This window comes from Dunckerocampus dactyliophorus, chromosome 4 (assembly GCF_027744805.1).
Source record: "Dunckerocampus dactyliophorus isolate RoL2022-P2 chromosome 4, RoL_Ddac_1.1, whole genome shotgun sequence".
NCBI classification, from domain to species: Eukaryota; Metazoa; Chordata; class Actinopteri; order Syngnathiformes; family Syngnathidae; genus Dunckerocampus; species Dunckerocampus dactyliophorus.
The window spans coordinates 32443333-32460194 of NC_072822.1; the positions used below are offsets into that span (position 1 = coordinate 32443333).

The following is a 16862-nucleotide window of genomic DNA, read 5'->3' on the forward strand; positions in this document are numbered from 1 at the left end:
GGCAATACTGACCGTGGAAGAGTCGAATCTGCTGGCAACAGGCCTGAGTGGACCTCCCGCCTTGTGAATTTTGGGCAGTCCGTAAATGCAAGGTGTGGCTTCTCCGGGATGCAGGCGGTAGGTAGCACGTGTGACACTCTACACCGTCCTCTTTTTTCCCGGCCTCTGAAGACATTCCGTGATCTTCTTGTATTCACCGGTGGGATTGCTCTTCGGTCGTTCGTGTTCAGTGTCGTCACCGAGCAGAGCCGTTAGGTTGGCCTTGCGAGCTGCGGTTTTGAGGATGACTCTGCATCTTCCCTTGTCTCCTGGTAAGCTCGCCGTGTCATGGTTCTTCTTCAAGGGTCTCGCTGCTTTCCTTACTTTCCTTCCTTCCTCCAAGACAGGAAGATCGGAAGCAGTTACCATGGCGCTGGGAAGGCTGCTGACGAGAACGACAGCAATTTGATCTGCTTCGGCTTCAGGTCGATGGTTGTTTCCGACGACCGAATTGGTTGCTGTGTTGAGGTCCACTGTGGGGAGCGGTTCCGGTGTGCCGGTAAAGTTGAGTTCACTTGGCCGACACAGCTTTCTCTGTCCGGGTGAGAATGCTACTGGAGAAATTCTTATTTCACTTTTCCCGCCTGAGTGCAGGCGAGCCTTATTGCTGGGTGGTTGTCATCCGTGGTCGTACAGACCTTCCCAGTAGGCGTTGGAAGTTCTGGGCTCGTCATTCCCCGCTCTTGCGCAAACGGGGATGTGGCCGCAAGCCCAGAAGCTTTGCGCAAGACTGCACCTGCAAGTTGTTTTAAACACGCCATCAGGGGAGAGCGCGAACGCAGTCCCCCACTATCGCAAATTATGCAGTCGAGATTCCCACATTTGGGGAATTCGCAGGGGTCAGCTCAACCCATGTGCAATGGCTGAGCCTCGCCCTGGGTGAACCACCTTCTTGATCATGGTATCTCCCCTGCCAGGTAAGTATGAGTTGGACGAGTCTCACTCAGACGAGACTCTCACACACGCAGCATGCTAAGTGGTGGTGTCATCGGCTGCTTCACAACAAACACACGCACTGGACCTGTGTCCAAGTTCAGCATCTGCCCTTGCGCTCGACGGACGCCACACGTTCGGAGGCACCTCCTACAGCCACGACCGGCCTTGTGATTTTGGACGCTCTGGCCTTCTGGACACTTCCCGGTGGCGTCTCGCCTTCACATCTTTCCCCTGACGCCGCCGTCTCTGCGGTCCAAATGTCAGAAAGTAGAGCAAAAGTGAAGGGCAACAGACAAAGGAAATGTGACATTGTTGTTACCAGAGTTGTTACTTCATTAGCCAGAAGTTTGAGTGCCGCAGCTAGTTTCCACGCAATCTTCTGACGCCGGAGCAATGCATTATGGGAATGCGTTCTGTATTATGCCGCGTCGGCGCTCTCCCGCGATCACATGCACAAGCCAAATGACACTGAAATACTTTTGTAGTTGCTCATACTGGCGATAGGATTAATAAGGACAGTACTCTCGTTATGTCAAAGAGTGAGGCTGTGTTGCACATTCCACTCTTGTGGCTTCATGCTGAGCAAAGACAGCGACAGCAAGTGGCATAGTCCAGTTGCTGCAGGCATTCCACGGGGAGACTGGAGTACTGAGTCCACGTCACTGTTTCAAACATATTCACATTGGACTGTGGCCTCCATTGTGTGCTTACCGAGGACTATTCTGATGTGGCTGAGTAAAATCAGTTTATTGCCGCTTCATGCATAGACCGACGTGCACCGCATGAGCTTCAATAACGAATGGGTCACGAAACACTGGTTTCATATTATGGCTGCAAAACAACACAGGTGCATCTTTTTATTGTTTACAATGTGCGCGCGGGGTTGTCGTTTGGCATCAAAAGTCTTTGGTTCGTTATCTTTCGTGCTTCCAAATAAGTCTCGGAAACGATAGCTCAATTTCAACAGTTGAATGCACCAGGAAGAATGATACACAGCTGCGGGGACTCGTCTTCTAAGCGGGTGCAGGAGCAAGTCCGAGGCACTTCTGGTCAGACGTCTTTTACCTAGCTTTTACCTCCTGTCCTATGCCTCTATGTGTGCCCCGGTGGTCTTAGCTGCTTGGAGCCGCTCGATAATGAGTGTGCAAAAGGGTGTGGAAAAGAAAAGCCAAGGCCGAGTGAAAAGATACAGCGAGTCCACAAGTCTGCTCCGGTCACACTATCTAACATGTGCCAAGAGAGGCGCCTATATGTAACTACATCTAACAGCGTGTTGACGTTTGAGGTCGTCGTGAGTCAGTGTGTGCAACCGGGACTTTAGCTTGTTTTGTCAGAAATGACATGCTCCCCTCTGAGCTTTCAATGCTATCGCTTCTCGGCCTTTTGGCTAAGACTGCGGTCACCTCCTACGGGTGGGGAATTGTATGCTTTTGTGGCATAGGATTCTGCCAGTCATTGGGAGGACATTCTTGGCACTTTACAGTGCATTATAACTTTATTGTTTTCACAGCAACTAAAGGTAAGTAAATTTTTTCTAATTGGTTTTTAGTTATTTATCTGTTGTTTTAATTGTATTTATTGCATACTTTTTTTCATTTTAGCTGGTGGTGCCTCCATCATGTCGGCTAGCCATGCCGGTATGCGGAGGCACCACAGCGTGCGTTTTACACTCAAGCAAGTGGATGGTGAAGAAGTTGGAATGTCCAGACTGGACTTTTCCCGGAAAATCATCCAACAGACCCTGAAATTCAAACCGGAAGATCTGAATTGCATTTTGACACTGCCTTTTCACAAAGGCTTTGATGTAAGTTTTCAGTCTGCTGCAACTCTGAGAGATTTTTGGCAAAGGTATGAGGATGCTAAACCCCAGTTGTCTGTGTTCAATGTGGAAAAACTGACTGACAATGCTGCTAAAACTGTTATTGTCCGAATGTTTAATGAGACAGTGACCGCAGACGACATTTGTTTTTGGCTGGGAAGATATTGCACGGTTAAAGGCCAGGCTATGAAGGTGAGAGACGAAGACGGCATCTGGAATTGTGCCTGGAGGGTCCCCATCCAACAATGGCAGGACCCTCAGGGCTTCCAGGGCCTGAAACATCTCCCATCGATGATAGTTCTGGGAGAAAACCGAGGCTACATACACTACCAGGGTCAGCCCAAGCTCTGCCGCAAGTGTGGAGAGCACGGGCACCTGGCAGAGGCATGTCAGCAGACTGTGTGTCGAAAATGTAGAGAAATTGGTCACACTTTTGAACAATGTACCAATGGCAGAAGGTGCAACCTCTGTGGAGATTCAAATCATCTCTTCAGAGACTGCCCAAAATCATTTGCCAACAAGCTGAAGGCTGGGAAAGGAAAACAAAATGAGGAAATAGGAGAGGAAAATGTGAGGGCCCAAAAGGCCTCTGAAACTGTTGAAAATTCAAATCTCCCGCCAAAACCTGTGATTGGAGGAGAGGAATCAGGTGAGGCGGGAGAGAGGGCGGAGCCTACAGAAGCCCAGGAAACCACGACTCAAAGTGGCCTGTTGCCAAGTGAGGGGTGCACTCACCTGGACAGCAGCCAAGAAATATCAGAGAGTGTGGAAGAAGACACCATTCCAAATGCCCAAAAGGCCAAAAGACTTGCTTCAGAGCTGTCTTCTGACTCTTCTCTATTATCAGAAAAGAGGGGAAGGCCAGAGGTCCTCTCAGACAGTTCTATGGAGGAGCCGCGGGTCTTCCCCTCAGGCTCACCAAATGAACTGTCCTTTTTAAATATCGTTTTGCAGTCAACCCCAAGGGCGAAGAGGACTTTGAATGATAGACTCCAGGAAAGACCGACACCCAGACGCCGACAGGGAAGGGAGCCCCTCCCCCTCCAGCCCTCACCAACTGGAGTGAAGGAGGAGCTTCATTCACAAGATATTTCTTAGTCACAGTTTAAATTTTAAGTTGTTTTTTTATTCATTTATTTATTTATTTATTTTTTTAGGCCCTTTTAGTTGTTTATTGGTTTTAAAAAAAAAAAAAAAAAAAAAAAAAAAAAAAAATCATACTTGTGACTCTCACCTTCTCCACCATCAATGTGAGAAGTGTGAAGTCGAAAGTTAGAGCTCAGAGTGTTTTATCCTTCCTTCAAACTTTTAAGTCAGATGTGTTTCTATTACAAGAATGTGGTTTACCCTTTTTAAAAAGCTACAAACAGTGGGAGGAAATGTGGCCACAAACATCCTTATGGAGCGGGTCAAATGAGAACAAAAATGACGGAGTGGCCATTTTAATCAACAACCCCCACGTTACGGTGAAGGGGAGCACCGTGGTGAGAGAGGGACGAGCACTATCAGCACACTTGACTTTTATGGGACAGGATTTTAACCTCTTAAATATTTATGGTTTTAACGAAAAAAATGAAAGGTATGATTTTTTAGAAAACTTGCAGTCCCACATGTTAGGCCGGGTACCTATAGTGGTGGGGGGGGATTTTAATTGCATTTTAAGCAGGAAAGACAGAAGGGGGGCGGGAGAAGATTTTAAAGTTGATAAAACATCGGTTTTATTACAAGCCATGAGTAGGGATTTCAAACTGCACGATTGTTATAAAGCCATGCATCCTAGAGAGGAGGGCTTCACCTGGTTCAGTGGCGACAGCACCAGAGCCTCTCGCATAGATTACATATTCACACGGGATTGGCCACCTACTGATGCTAGATTGACCCCTGTCTTTTTCTCTGATCACCTGATTCTCTCCTGCACTCTCTCACTCCCCTCGGGTGTGGTAGTGGGAAGAGGTCCGTGGAAACTGAATTGCTCCCTGCTGGAAGATCAAGACTTGGTCAGTCAGTACAGGGAGCGGTTCAAGGACTGGCAGACCCTTCAAGACTTGCATGTTTCACGAGCACAGTGGTGGGAAATGGTGAAGTTAAGGACCCGGCTTTTCTTTCAACAAGCAGGACGGAAAAAATCTTACAAAGAAAAAAGATACATGATAGGACTGCAAAAACGCTTACAACGTTATTTTAACTTAACACTAAAAGGGCTGAATTTCAAGGAAGAAATCAAGCAGGTAAAAAATGAAATGGCTACTCTAGAAAAAATCAAAAGTAAAGGTGTTATCTTAAGGAGCAAGGAAAAAGAAATAGAAGAAGGGGAAAAATGCACCCGCTATTTCTTTAAAAAAATCCTAAGCAAGCCAGGAGGTATTTTAAAATTACAAAATAAAGAAGGGCGCATAGTGGAAACAACAACTGAAATAAATGAAACAATAGAACGCTTTTATCAAGAACTCTATGCAACTAAAAATACAAAGCCTGAAGCTATTTTAGAAGTTTTAGGTTTTATTGAAAAATCAGTGAGCGAAAATGTGCTTTTAAAACAGGATTTTACTCTCAAAGAGTTAAATAAATGCGTCGTGGCTTTTAAGAAGGGGAAGTCCCCAGGTGAGGATGGGCTCCCCTTGGAATTTTATTTAACTTTTTGGGATATTTTAGCACCAGAGTTACTCGCTGTTTTTAAGGAATTTGAACAAAGTAGCCGACTACCTGACAGTTTTAGAGTAGGGATAGTGACACTCCTTTATAAGACAAAAGACAAGACCGATCTTAAAAATTGGAGACCTATTACCCTTTTAAACTGTGACTGCAAAATTTTTAGTAAACTTTTAGCGACACGTATGTCCATGTTTTTAGATGACTTGATTGACCCGGATCAAACCTGTGCCATCCCAGGGAGGAAGATCACAGACAGCCTCATGCTGATTCGTGACACCATCTGTCTTGCGAGAGACAGAAACATTCGGTTAGTAGTCCTAAATTTAGACTTTGAGAAAGCCTTTGATCGGGTCTCGCACCAGTACCTTTTCAGGGTACTGCAAAGAATGGGTTTTCCGGAAAGATTCGTAGCGTGGGTGGGACTGCTGTACCGGGATATTACCAGCAAATTTGTGGTAAACGGGAATCTGACAAAAGCAGTCCAAATTAACTGCGGTGTCCGTCAGGGATGCCCGTTATCTGCCCTCCTGTATGTTTTATGTATAGAACCTCTGGCACAGATTTTGAGAAGGGACAGATGGATTAAAGGGGCGACTATTCCAGGGGGACTCGTACCAAAATGTATTTTATATATGGACGATTTGAACATTTTATGCACGGATATTTTATCTGTTAAAAGAGCACTGGACCTGACTGACTTTTATGGACGGGCCTCTGGGTCAAAACTCAATAGAGAAAAGACCCAAGCCCAGTTTTATGGACCCTGGACGGAATCGGAGAAGACGGGACTTCCCCTGACTGTGACACAGACTGACCAAAAAATACTGGGAATTAAATTTGGCAAGGACGGGGGAGGTGAAACAAATTGGGGCGACGTGGTAGGGAAAGTTAGGCAAAGACTGGGGTTTTGGGGACTGAGACAGCTGACCCTGGAAGGAAAGGTTTTAATCATAAAAGCTGTGATTTTACCTTTGCTTTTATTGATCAGCTCTGTTTTTACCCCCAAAAGAAACGTTCTTTTAGACCTGGACCGAGCCATTTTTTACTTCCTTTGGGGCTCCAAGTGGGAGAGAGTGAGGAGAGAAGTCATGAAAAAATCAAAAGGAAAAGGAGGAAAAGGAGTGCCAGACCTCCAAATATTCCTTGGAGCGAGATACACGTCCCTACACCTGATGAGTGCGATGAGCCCATCCAGTAATCCCAAAACAAAAGCGCTGGCACGATACTGGATGGGCTCCTACTTAAGACGGCTCAAACTGATCCCCTTAGATCAAACTGTACCTGTTTCCTTTAATTTACCACCAGCATATGCTTTTATAAGGACCTTTTTAAGACATTTTAATCTGGAAAAAGAAACTTTTGACGTTTTAAAAAATCATCGCTCTGTCGTTTCTGTTGTGCAGGAGCGGGATCCAGTGAGTCCAGTGCGCGGGCTCGCACTTGGCGAGCCCACAGATGTTTGGCGCAACGTCAACCACCCGGCTCTCCCAAACAGACTCCGGGACCTGGCATGGATGGTGGCCCACGAGGTCCTCCCAGTCAGGTCCGTTATGCACTCCCGAGGAATGGCAGCAAACTCAACTTGTCCCCGACCGGGTTGTGGCGCCCCTGAGACGGTGAGGCATCTCCTCTGGGAGTGCAGTGCTGCCAGAGACCTGTGGGCGACAGCCGGCGACCTAAATTTCCCGGACTTGCCAGCAAGGGAGGTCCTAAACGCACAGCTCGTGCTCTATGGGGCGAGCCACCAGAAGTTAAACTGCAAGGAGTTTGAAAAGCAGTGGCTCGCCCTCGCCGCCATCAAAGACGCCATCTGGACCTCCCGCAACTTGCTGGTAAGGAGGCACAGACAGACCCCCCCCGTGGCTGTGATCCGAATGGCTGCAGCGACTCTGACAGCTGCAAGCGGCGGGCCAAGGACACAGTCACAAAGAAGAGTCGTCTGTGCCCACCCGGAGGTGGCACCCGGAGCTTCACAGCAAAGGTCTCGGCAGCGACGGCCTGGCTCTCCGGGAGAGGAAGGAGGGAGAAATGAAGAAGGATGAGGGCCTCGGGACGTCCTGGCAGCGTCCTGGAGAATTACTGTCTGGGAGAGTGGGGTGAACTCACTATTGATCAGGACTCACTGCACTCCTGTGCAACAGACGACACTGAAGCTTATTATGACTTTTTAAAATGGTCTGTACAAATTTTACACATTTTGCTGCCTGCAACACTTTTAATTTTACAGAATTTTTACTGATTTTATTTTTACTTAAATTATTGGTGTTGTAAATAATTGAATTTTAAAAGGCATCTTTAAAAAAATGTTTTGAAATGTAGTAAATTTTTTGTAACAGTGACAATAAACACGTTAAAAAAAAAAAAAAAAAAAAAAAAAAAAAAAATCTGTTCTTATCAGTTTAATATCTGATATGTCTCCTATCTGGGGACCAAATATTAAATTGCTTTTTGGGACAGGGAGCTGAGCTCGGGGCTTGCGCCGTCCGCTCCACGCATCGACCTGGTATTGCAGTATCTCCGGGAGCGGTGCACTTCTCCTTCTCATGTTGACAGCAAAGGCAGCTTCACGCAGGTCGTTTGACAGCATCCGGCATGTTTTGCCCGATACCGTGCGATGCTCACCAAAGACCAATGAAAGTGTTTACGTTTGGTGCCACCCGAGCAGGTGGCGGTACGCTGTGGAAAATATGCCCTGCGACAGTGTCTGCGCCCTCCGTGGACCCTCTTTGCCTTCCCAGCAGCATCAACACCTTACAAAGGGAGCACAATGCATAAAGCAGCGTGTTCTCCGGCCATGCCTCCTGCACTCTTCCACCGGCTCCTGATACTCGGGTCTCTTGCGCACTTCCCAGGGGCCAGCGGGTGTCGCAGTGATCGACAGCTGGGTGGAATCTGACAAAATGGTCTCGTCTGGTGGAAGCCTTCCGAGTTTCCTCGACAAACCAACCAAGTAAGGGACCGCGGCTTTCCGCCCTCTGTTTTGCTTCTCGCGGTCAGGTGTCGTGGCCCTTCCTTTGCTGGATTTGACATAGAGCCACTTTGGGATAGCCACAGGTGGTTAGAGCCTGTAAAATGCGTGTCTGCTCCTTCGGTTAGGGCTATTTTCTGCTCTGTTGTTTGCGGCTCTGACAGCTCCTAGCTTGGGTTCCAGTGTGCGAAGGCGGTACAAGTGTAGGAACGGGCCAGCGCGGGTAGGTTTACCGTAGACCTCAATGTTGAGGCTTCCATCCATCCCCGGCCGCACTTCACAGTCCGAAGATTGGCAAACCCGCGTGTCATCCACACATCGGAAGCAGTGGCTGTCTTTAGTTCCTGTGCAGGATCCCCGTAGTTTTCTTTCCACGTCTTCCATGTACACGATAGCCACAATGGCTGAGAGCGGTGAGCCCACGGCAGAGCCATGTCTTGGCCTGTAGAAACACATACGGAATTGCAAGCATGTGCCCTTAAGGCACATTTGCAGGAAATCATATACTTGCTCTGGAGTGAGGTTGCTTGTGTCTTGGAGGCTGGAGTGCTACTGTTGCCCTTCTTCTGCCAGTGTCTATTGCTGCAGTGGTGGAGATAGGTGTAAACGGGGAGGTGATGTCGACTCATACCAGGGTCTCTTCCGGAGATAACCTGAGGGTCTGAATCTCATTAGTGAAGTCTGTGGAGCTGTGGACATGGGGTGGGGTACTGCCAAGCAGTGGGGCCAGAATGGTGGCTGGGTATTTGGCAATACTGACCGTGGAAGAGTCGAATCTGCTGGCAACAACAGGCCTGAGTGGACCTCCCGCCTTGTGAATTTTGGGCAGTCCGTAAATGCAAGGTGTGACTTCTCCGGGATGCAGGCGGTAGGTAGCACGTGTGACACTCTACACCGTCCTCTTTTTTCCCGGCCTCTGAAGACATTCCGTGATCTTCTTGTATTCACCGGTGGGATTGCTCTTCGGTCGTTCGTGTTCAGTGTCGTCACCGAGCAGAGCCGTTAGGTTGGCCTTGCGAGCTGCGGTTTTGAGGATGACTCTGCATCTTCCCTTGTCTCCTGGTAAGCTCGCCGTGTCATGGTTCTTCTTCAAGGGTCTCGCTGCTTTCCTTACTTTCCTTCCTTCCTCCAAGACAGGAAGATCGGAAGCAGTTACCATGGCGCTGGGAAGGCTGCTGACGAGAACGACAGCAATTTGATCTGCTTCGGCTTCAGGTCGATGGTTGTTTCCGACGACCGAATTGGTTGCTGTGTTGAGGTCCACTGTGGGGAGCGGTTCCGGTGTGCCGGTAAAGTTGAGTTCACTTGGCCGACACAGCTTTCTCTGTCCGGGTGAGAATGCTACTGGAGAAATTCTTATTTCACTTTTCCCGCCTGAGTGCAGGCGAGCCTTATTGCTGGGTGGTTGTCATCCGTGGTCGTACAGACCTTCCCAGTAGGCGTTGGAAGTTCTGGGCTCGTCATTCCCCGCTCTTGCGCAAACGGGGATGTGGCCGCAAGCCCAGAAGCTTTGCGCAAGACTGCACCTGCAAGTTGTTTTAAACACGCCATCAGGGGAGAGCGCGAACGCAGTCCCCCACTATCGCAAATTATGCAGTCGAGATTCCCACATTTGGGGAATTCGCAGGGGTCAGCTCAACCCATGTGCAATGGCTGAGCCTCGCCCTGGGTGAACCACCTTCTTGATCATGGTATCTCCCCTGCCAGGTAAGTATGAGTTGGACGAGTCTCACTCAGACGAGACTCTCACACACGCAGCATGCTAAGTGGTGGTGTCATCGGCTGCTTCACAACAAACACACGCACTGGACCTGTGTCCAAGTTCAGCATCTGCCCTTGCGCTCGACGGACGCCACACGTTCGGAGGCACCTCCTACAGCCACGACCGGCCTTGTGATTTTGGACGCTCTGGCCTTCTGGACACTTCCCGGTGGCGTCTCGCCTTCACATCTTTCCCCTGACGCCGCCGTCTCTGCGGTCCAAATGTCAGAAAGTAGAGCAAAAGTGAAGGGCAACAGACAAAGGAAATGTGACATTGTTGTTACCAGAGTTGTTACTTCATTAGCCAGAAGTTTGAGTGCCGCAGCTAGTTTCCACGCAATCTTCTGACGCCGGAGCAATGCATTATGGGAATGCGTTCTGTATTATGCCGCGTCGGCGCTCTCCCGCGATCACATGCACAAGCCAAATGACACTGAAATACTTTTGTAGTTGCTCATACTGGCGATAGGATTAATAAGGACAGTACTCTCGTTATGTCAAAGAGTGAGGCTGTGTTGCACATTCCACTCTTGTGGCTTCATGCTGAGCAAAGACAGCGACAGCAAGTGGCATAGTCCAGTTGCTGCAGGCATTCCACGGGGAGACTGGAGTACTGAGTCCACGTCACTGTTTCAAACATATTCACATTGGACTGTGGCCTCCATTGTGTGCTTACCGAGGACTATTCTGATGTGGCTGAGTAAAATCAGTTTATTGCCGCTTCATGCATAGACCGACGTGCACCGCATGAGCTTCAATAACGAATGGGTCACGAAACACTGGTTTGATATTATGGCTGCAAAACAACACAGGTGCATCTTTTTATTGTTTACAATGTGCGCGCGGGGTTGTCGTTTGGCATCAAAAGTCTTTGGTTCGTTATCTTTCGTGCTTCCAAATAAGTCTCGGAAACGATAGCTCAATTTCAACAGTTGAATGCACCAGGAAGAATGATACACAGCTGCGGGGACTCGTCTTCTAAGCGGGTGCAGGAGCAAGTCCGAGGCACTTCTGGTCAGACGTCTTTTACCTAGCTTTTACCTCCTGTCCTATGCCTCTATGTGTGCCCCGGTGGTCTTAGCTGCTTGGAGCCGCTCGATAATGAGTGTGCAAAAGGGTGTGGAAAAGAAAAGCCAAGGCCGAGTGAAAAGATACAGCGAGTCCACAAGTCTGCTCCGGTCACACTATCTAACATGTGCCAAGAGAGGCGCCTATATGTAACTACATCTAACAGCGTGTTGACGTTTGAGGTCGTCGTGAGTCAGTGTGTGCAACCGGGACTTTAGCTTGTTTTGTCAGAAATGACATGCTCCCCTCTGAGCTTTCAATGCTATCGCTTCTCGGCCTTTTGGCTAAGATCAAGTGTAGTATCTGTTCTTATCAGTTTAATATCTGATATGTCTCCTATCTGGGGACCAAATATTAAATTGCTTTTTGGGACAGGGAGCTGAGCTCGGGGCTTGCGCCGTCCGCTCCACGCATCGACCTGGTATTGCAGTATCTCCGGGAGCGGTGCACTTCTCCTTCTCATGTTGACAGCAAAGGCAGCTTCACGCAGGTCGTTTGACAGCATCCGGCATGTTTTGCCCGATACCGTGCGATGCTCACCAAAGACCAATGAAAGTGTTTACGTTTGGTGCCACCCGAGCAGGTGGCGGTACGCTGTGGAAAATATGCCCTGCGACAGTGTCTGCGCCCTCCGTGGACCCTCTTTGCCTTCCCAGCAGCATCAACACCTTACAAAGGGAGCACAATGCATAAAGCAGCGTGTTCTCCGGCCATGCCTCCTGCACTCTTCCACCGGCTCCTGATACTCGGGTCTCTTGCGCACTTCCCAGGGGCCAGCGGGTGTCGCAGTGATCGACAGCTGGGTGGAATCTGACAAAATGGTCTCGTCTGGTGGAAGCCTTCCGAGTTTCCTCGACAAACCAACCAAGTAAGGGACCGCGGCTTTCCGCCCTCTGTTTTGCTTCTCGCGGTCAGGTGTCGTGGCCCTTCCTTTGCTGGATTTGACATAGAGCCACTTTGGGATAGCCACAGGTGGTTAGAGCCTGTAAAATGCGTGTCTGCTCCTTCGGTTAGGGCTATTTTCTGCTCTGTTGTTTGCGGCTCTGACAGCTCCTAGCTTGGGTTCCAGTGTGCGAAGGCGGTACAAGTGTAGGAACGGGCCAGCGCGGGTAGGTTTACCGTAGACCTCAATGTTGAGGCTTCCATCCATCCCCGGCCGCACTTCACAGTCCGAAGATTGGCAAACCCGCGTGTCATCCACACATCGGAAGCAGTGGCTGTCTTTAGTTCCTGTGCAGGATCCCCGTAGTTTTCTTTCCACGTCTTCCATGTACACGATAGCCACAATGGCTGAGAGCGGTGAGCCCACGGCAGAGCCATGTCTTGGCCTGTAGAAACACATACGGAATTGCAAGCATGTGCCCTTAAGGCACATTTGCAGGAAATCATATACTTGCTCTGGAGTGAGGTTGCTTGTGTCTTGGAGGCTGGAGTGCTACTGTTGCCCTTCTTCTGCCAGTGTCTATTGCTGCAGTGGTGGAGATAGGTGTAAACGGGGAGGTGATGTCGACTCATACCAGGGTCTCTTCCGGAGATAACCTGAGGGTCTGAATCTCATTAGTGAAGTCTGTGGAGCTGTGGACATGGGGTGGGGTACTGCCAAGCAGTGGGGCCAGAATGGTGGCTGGGTATTTGGCAATACTGACCGTGGAAGAGTCGAATCTGCTGGCAACAACAGGCCTGAGTGGACCTCCCGCCTTGTGAATTTTGGGCAGTCCGTAAATGCAAGGTGTGACTTCTCCGGGATGCAGGCGGTAGGTAGCACGTGTGACACTCTACACCGTCCTCTTTTTTCCCGGCCTCTGAAGACATTCCGTGATCTTCTTGTATTCACCGGTGGGATTGCTCTTCGGTCGTTCGTGTTCAGTGTCGTCACCGAGCAGAGCCGTTAGGTTGGCCTTGCGAGCTGCGGTTTTGAGGATGACTCTGCATCTTCCCTTGTCTCCTGGTAAGCTCGCCGTGTCATGGTTCTTCTTCAAGGGTCTCGCTGCTTTCCTTACTTTCCTTCCTTCCTCCAAGACAGGAAGATCGGAAGCAGTTACCATGGCGCTGGGAAGGCTGCTGACGAGAACGACAGCAATTTGATCTGCTTCGGCTTCAGGTCGATGGTTGTTTCCGACGACCGAATTGGTTGCTGTGTTGAGGTCCACTGTGGGGAGCGGTTCCGGTGTGCCGGTAAAGTTGAGTTCACTTGGCCGACACAGCTTTCTCTGTCCGGGTGAGAATGCTACTGGAGAAATTCTTATTTCACTTTTCCCGCCTGAGTGCAGGCGAGCCTTATTGCTGGGTGGTTGTCATCCGTGGTCGTACAGACCTTCCCAGTAGGCGTTGGAAGTTCTGGGCTCGTCATTCCCCGCTCTTGCGCAAACGGGGATGTGGCCGCAAGCCCAGAAGCTTTGCGCAAGACTGCACCTGCAAGTTGTTTTAAACACGCCATCAGGGGAGAGCGCGAACGCAGTCCCCCACTATCGCAAATTATGCAGTCGAGATTCCCACATTTGGGGAATTCGCAGGGGTCAGCTCAACCCATGTGCAATGGCTGAGCCTCGCCCTGGGTGAACCACCTTCTTGATCATGGTATCTCCCCTGCCAGGTAAGTATGAGTTGGACGAGTCTCACTCAGACGAGACTCTCACACACGCAGCATGCTAAGTGGTGGTGTCATCGGCTGCTTCACAACAAACACACGCACTGGACCTGTGTCCAAGTTCAGCATCTGCCCTTGCGCTCGACGGACGCCACACGTTCGGAGGCACCTCCTACAGCCACGACCGGCCTTGTGATTTTGGACGCTCTGGCCTTCTGGACACTTCCCGGTGGCGTCTCGCCTTCACATCTTTCCCCTGACGCCGCCGTCTCTGCGGTCCAAATGTCAGAAAGTAGAGCAAAAGTGAAGGGCAACAGACAAAGGAAATGTGACATTGTTGTTACCAGAGTTGTTACTTCATTAGCCAGAAGTTTGAGTGCCGCAGCTAGTTTCCACGCAATCTTCTGACGCCGGAGCAATGCATTATGGGAATGCGTTCTGTATTATGCCGCGTCGGCGCTCTCCCGCGATCACATGCACAAGCCAAATGACACTGAAATACTTTTGTAGTTGCTCATACTGGCGATAGGATTAATAAGGACAGTACTCTCGTTATGTCAAAGAGTGAGGCTGTGTTGCACATTCCACTCTTGTGGCTTCATGCTGAGCAAAGACAGCGACAGCAAGTGGCATAGTCCAGTTGCTGCAGGCATTCCACGGGGAGACTGGAGTACTGAGTCCACGTCACTGTTTCAAACATATTCACATTGGACTGTGGCCTCCATTGTGTGCTTACCGAGGACTATTCTGATGTGGCTGAGTAAAATCAGTTTATTGCCGCTTCATGCATAGACCGACGTGCACCGCATGAGCTTCAATAACGAATGGGTCACGAAACACTGGTTTGATATTATGGCTGCAAAACAACACAGGTGCATCTTTTTATTGTTTACAATGTGCGCGCGGGGTTGTCGTTTGGCATCAAAAGTCTTTGGTTCGTTATCTTTCGTGCTTCCAAATAAGTCTCGGAAACGATAGCTCAATTTCAACAGTTGAATGCACCAGGAAGAATGATACACAGCTGCGGGGACTCGTCTTCTAAGCGGGTGCAGGAGCAAGTCCGAGGCACTTCTGGTCAGACGTCTTTTACCTAGCTTTTACCTCCTGTCCTATGCCTCTATGTGTGCCCCGGTGGTCTTAGCTGCTTGGAGCCGCTCGATAATGAGTGTGCAAAAGGGTGTGGAAAAGAAAAGCCAAGGCCGAGTGAAAAGATACAGCGAGTCCACAAGTCTGCTCCGGTCACACTATCTAACATGTGCCAAGAGAGGCGCCTATATGTAACTACATCTAACAGCGTGTTGACGTTTGAGGTCGTCGTGAGTCAGTGTGTGCAACCGGGACTTTAGCTTGTTTTGTCAGAAATGACATGCTCCCCTCTGAGCTTTCAATGCTATCGCTTCTCGGCCTTTTGGCTAAGATCAAGTGTAGTATCTGTTCTTATCAGTTTAATATCTGATATGTCTCCTATCTGGGGACCAAATATTAAATTGCTTTTTGGGACAGGGAGCTGAGCTCGGGGCTTGCGCCGTCCGCTCCACGCATCGACCTGGTATTGCAGTATCTCCGGGAGCGGTGCACTTCTCCTTCTCATGTTGACAGCAAAGGCAGCTTCACGCAGGTCGTTTGACAGCATCCGGCATGTTTTGCCCGATACCGTGCGATGCTCACCAAAGACCAATGAAAGTGTTTACGTTTGGTGCCACCCGAGCAGGTGGCGGTACGCTGTGGAAAATATGCCCTGCGACAGTGTCTGCGCCCTCCGTGGACCCTCTTTGCCTTCCCAGCAGCATCAACACCTTACAAAGGGAGCACAATGCATAAAGCAGCGTGTTCTCCGGCCATGCCTCCTGCACTCTTCCACCGGCTCCTGATACTCGGGTCTCTTGCGCACTTCCCAGGGGCCAGCGGGTGTCGCAGTGATCGACAGCTGGGTGGAATCTGACAAAATGGTCTCGTCTGGTGGAAGCCTTCCGAGTTTCCTCGACAAACCAACCAAGTAAGGGACCGCGGCTTTCCGCCCTCTGTTTTGCTTCTCGCGGTCAGGTGTCGTGGCCCTTCCTTTGCTGGATTTGACATAGAGCCACTTTGGGATAGCCACAGGTGGTTAGAGCCTGTAAAATGCGTGTCTGCTCCTTCGGTTAGGGCTATTTTCTGCTCTGTTGTTTGCGGCTCTGACAGCTCCTAGCTTGGGTTCCAGTGTGCGAAGGCGGTACAAGTGTAGGAACGGGCCAGCGCGGGTAGGTTTACCGTAGACCTCAATGTTGAGGCTTCCATCCATCCCCGGCCGCACTTCACAGTCCGAAGATTGGCAAACCCGCGTGTCATCCACACATCGGAAGCAGTGGCTGTCTTTAGTTCCTGTGCAGGATCCCCGTAGTTTTCTTTCCACGTCTTCCATGTACACGATAGCCACAATGGCTGAGAGCGGTGAGCCCACGGCAGAGCCATGTCTTGGCCTGTAGAAACACATACGGAATTGCAAGCATGTGCCCTTAAGGCACATTTGCAGGAAATCATATACTTGCTCTGGAGTGAGGTTGCTTGTGTCTTGGAGGCTGGAGTGCTACTGTTGCCCTTCTTCTGCCAGTGTCTATTGCTGCAGTGGTGGAGATAGGTGTAAACGGGGAGGTGATGTCGACTCATACCAGGGTCTCTTCCGGAGATAACCTGAGGGTCTGAATCTCATTAGTGAAGTCTGTGGAGCTGTGGACATGGGGTGGGGTACTGCCAAGCAGTGGGGCCAGAATGGTGGCTGGGTATTTGGCAATACTGACCGTGGAAGAGTCGAATCTGCTGGCAACAACAGGCCTGAGTGGACCTCCCGCCTTGTGAATTTTGGGCAGTCCGTAAATGCAAGGTGTGACTTCTCCGGGATGCAGGCGGTAGGTAGCACGTGTGACACTCTACACCGTCCTCTTTTTTCCCGGCCTCTGAAGACATTCCGTGATCTTCTTGTATTCACCGGTGGGATTGCTCTTCGGTCGTTCGTGTTCAGTGTCGTCACCGAGCAGAGCCGTTAGGTTGGCCTTGCG

General features: G+C 49.9%; 5 non-coding genes and 1 pseudogene across 5 annotated transcripts; 3 read left to right on the forward strand and 3 right to left on the reverse strand.

The window, feature by feature from the left end:
- Positions 1 to 800: 800 nt before the first annotated feature.
- Positions 801 to 964, reverse strand: LOC129180554 (U1 spliceosomal RNA). Its single transcript, XR_008570185.1, has one exon. It is a non-coding gene; the product is annotated as a U1 spliceosomal RNA (small nuclear RNA).
- A 6802-nt stretch (positions 965 to 7766) lies between these two features.
- Positions 7767 to 7983, forward strand: LOC129180668 (U2 spliceosomal RNA; annotated as a pseudogene).
- Positions 7984 to 9965: 1982 nt separating this feature from the next.
- Positions 9966 to 10129, reverse strand: LOC129180555 (U1 spliceosomal RNA). The gene has a single exon (XR_008570186.1). It is a non-coding gene; the product is annotated as a U1 spliceosomal RNA (small nuclear RNA).
- A 1378-nt stretch (positions 10130 to 11507) lies between these two features.
- On the forward strand, positions 11508 to 11698 carry LOC129180609 (U2 spliceosomal RNA). The gene has a single exon (XR_008570235.1). It is a non-coding gene; the product is annotated as a U2 spliceosomal RNA (small nuclear RNA).
- Positions 11699 to 13680: 1982 nt separating this feature from the next.
- On the reverse strand, positions 13681 to 13844 carry LOC129180556 (U1 spliceosomal RNA). Its single transcript, XR_008570187.1, has one exon. It is a non-coding gene; the product is annotated as a U1 spliceosomal RNA (small nuclear RNA).
- A 1378-nt stretch (positions 13845 to 15222) lies between these two features.
- Positions 15223 to 15413, forward strand: LOC129180610 (U2 spliceosomal RNA). The gene has a single exon (XR_008570236.1). It is a non-coding gene; the product is annotated as a U2 spliceosomal RNA (small nuclear RNA).
- Positions 15414 to 16862: the final 1449 nt, after the last annotated feature.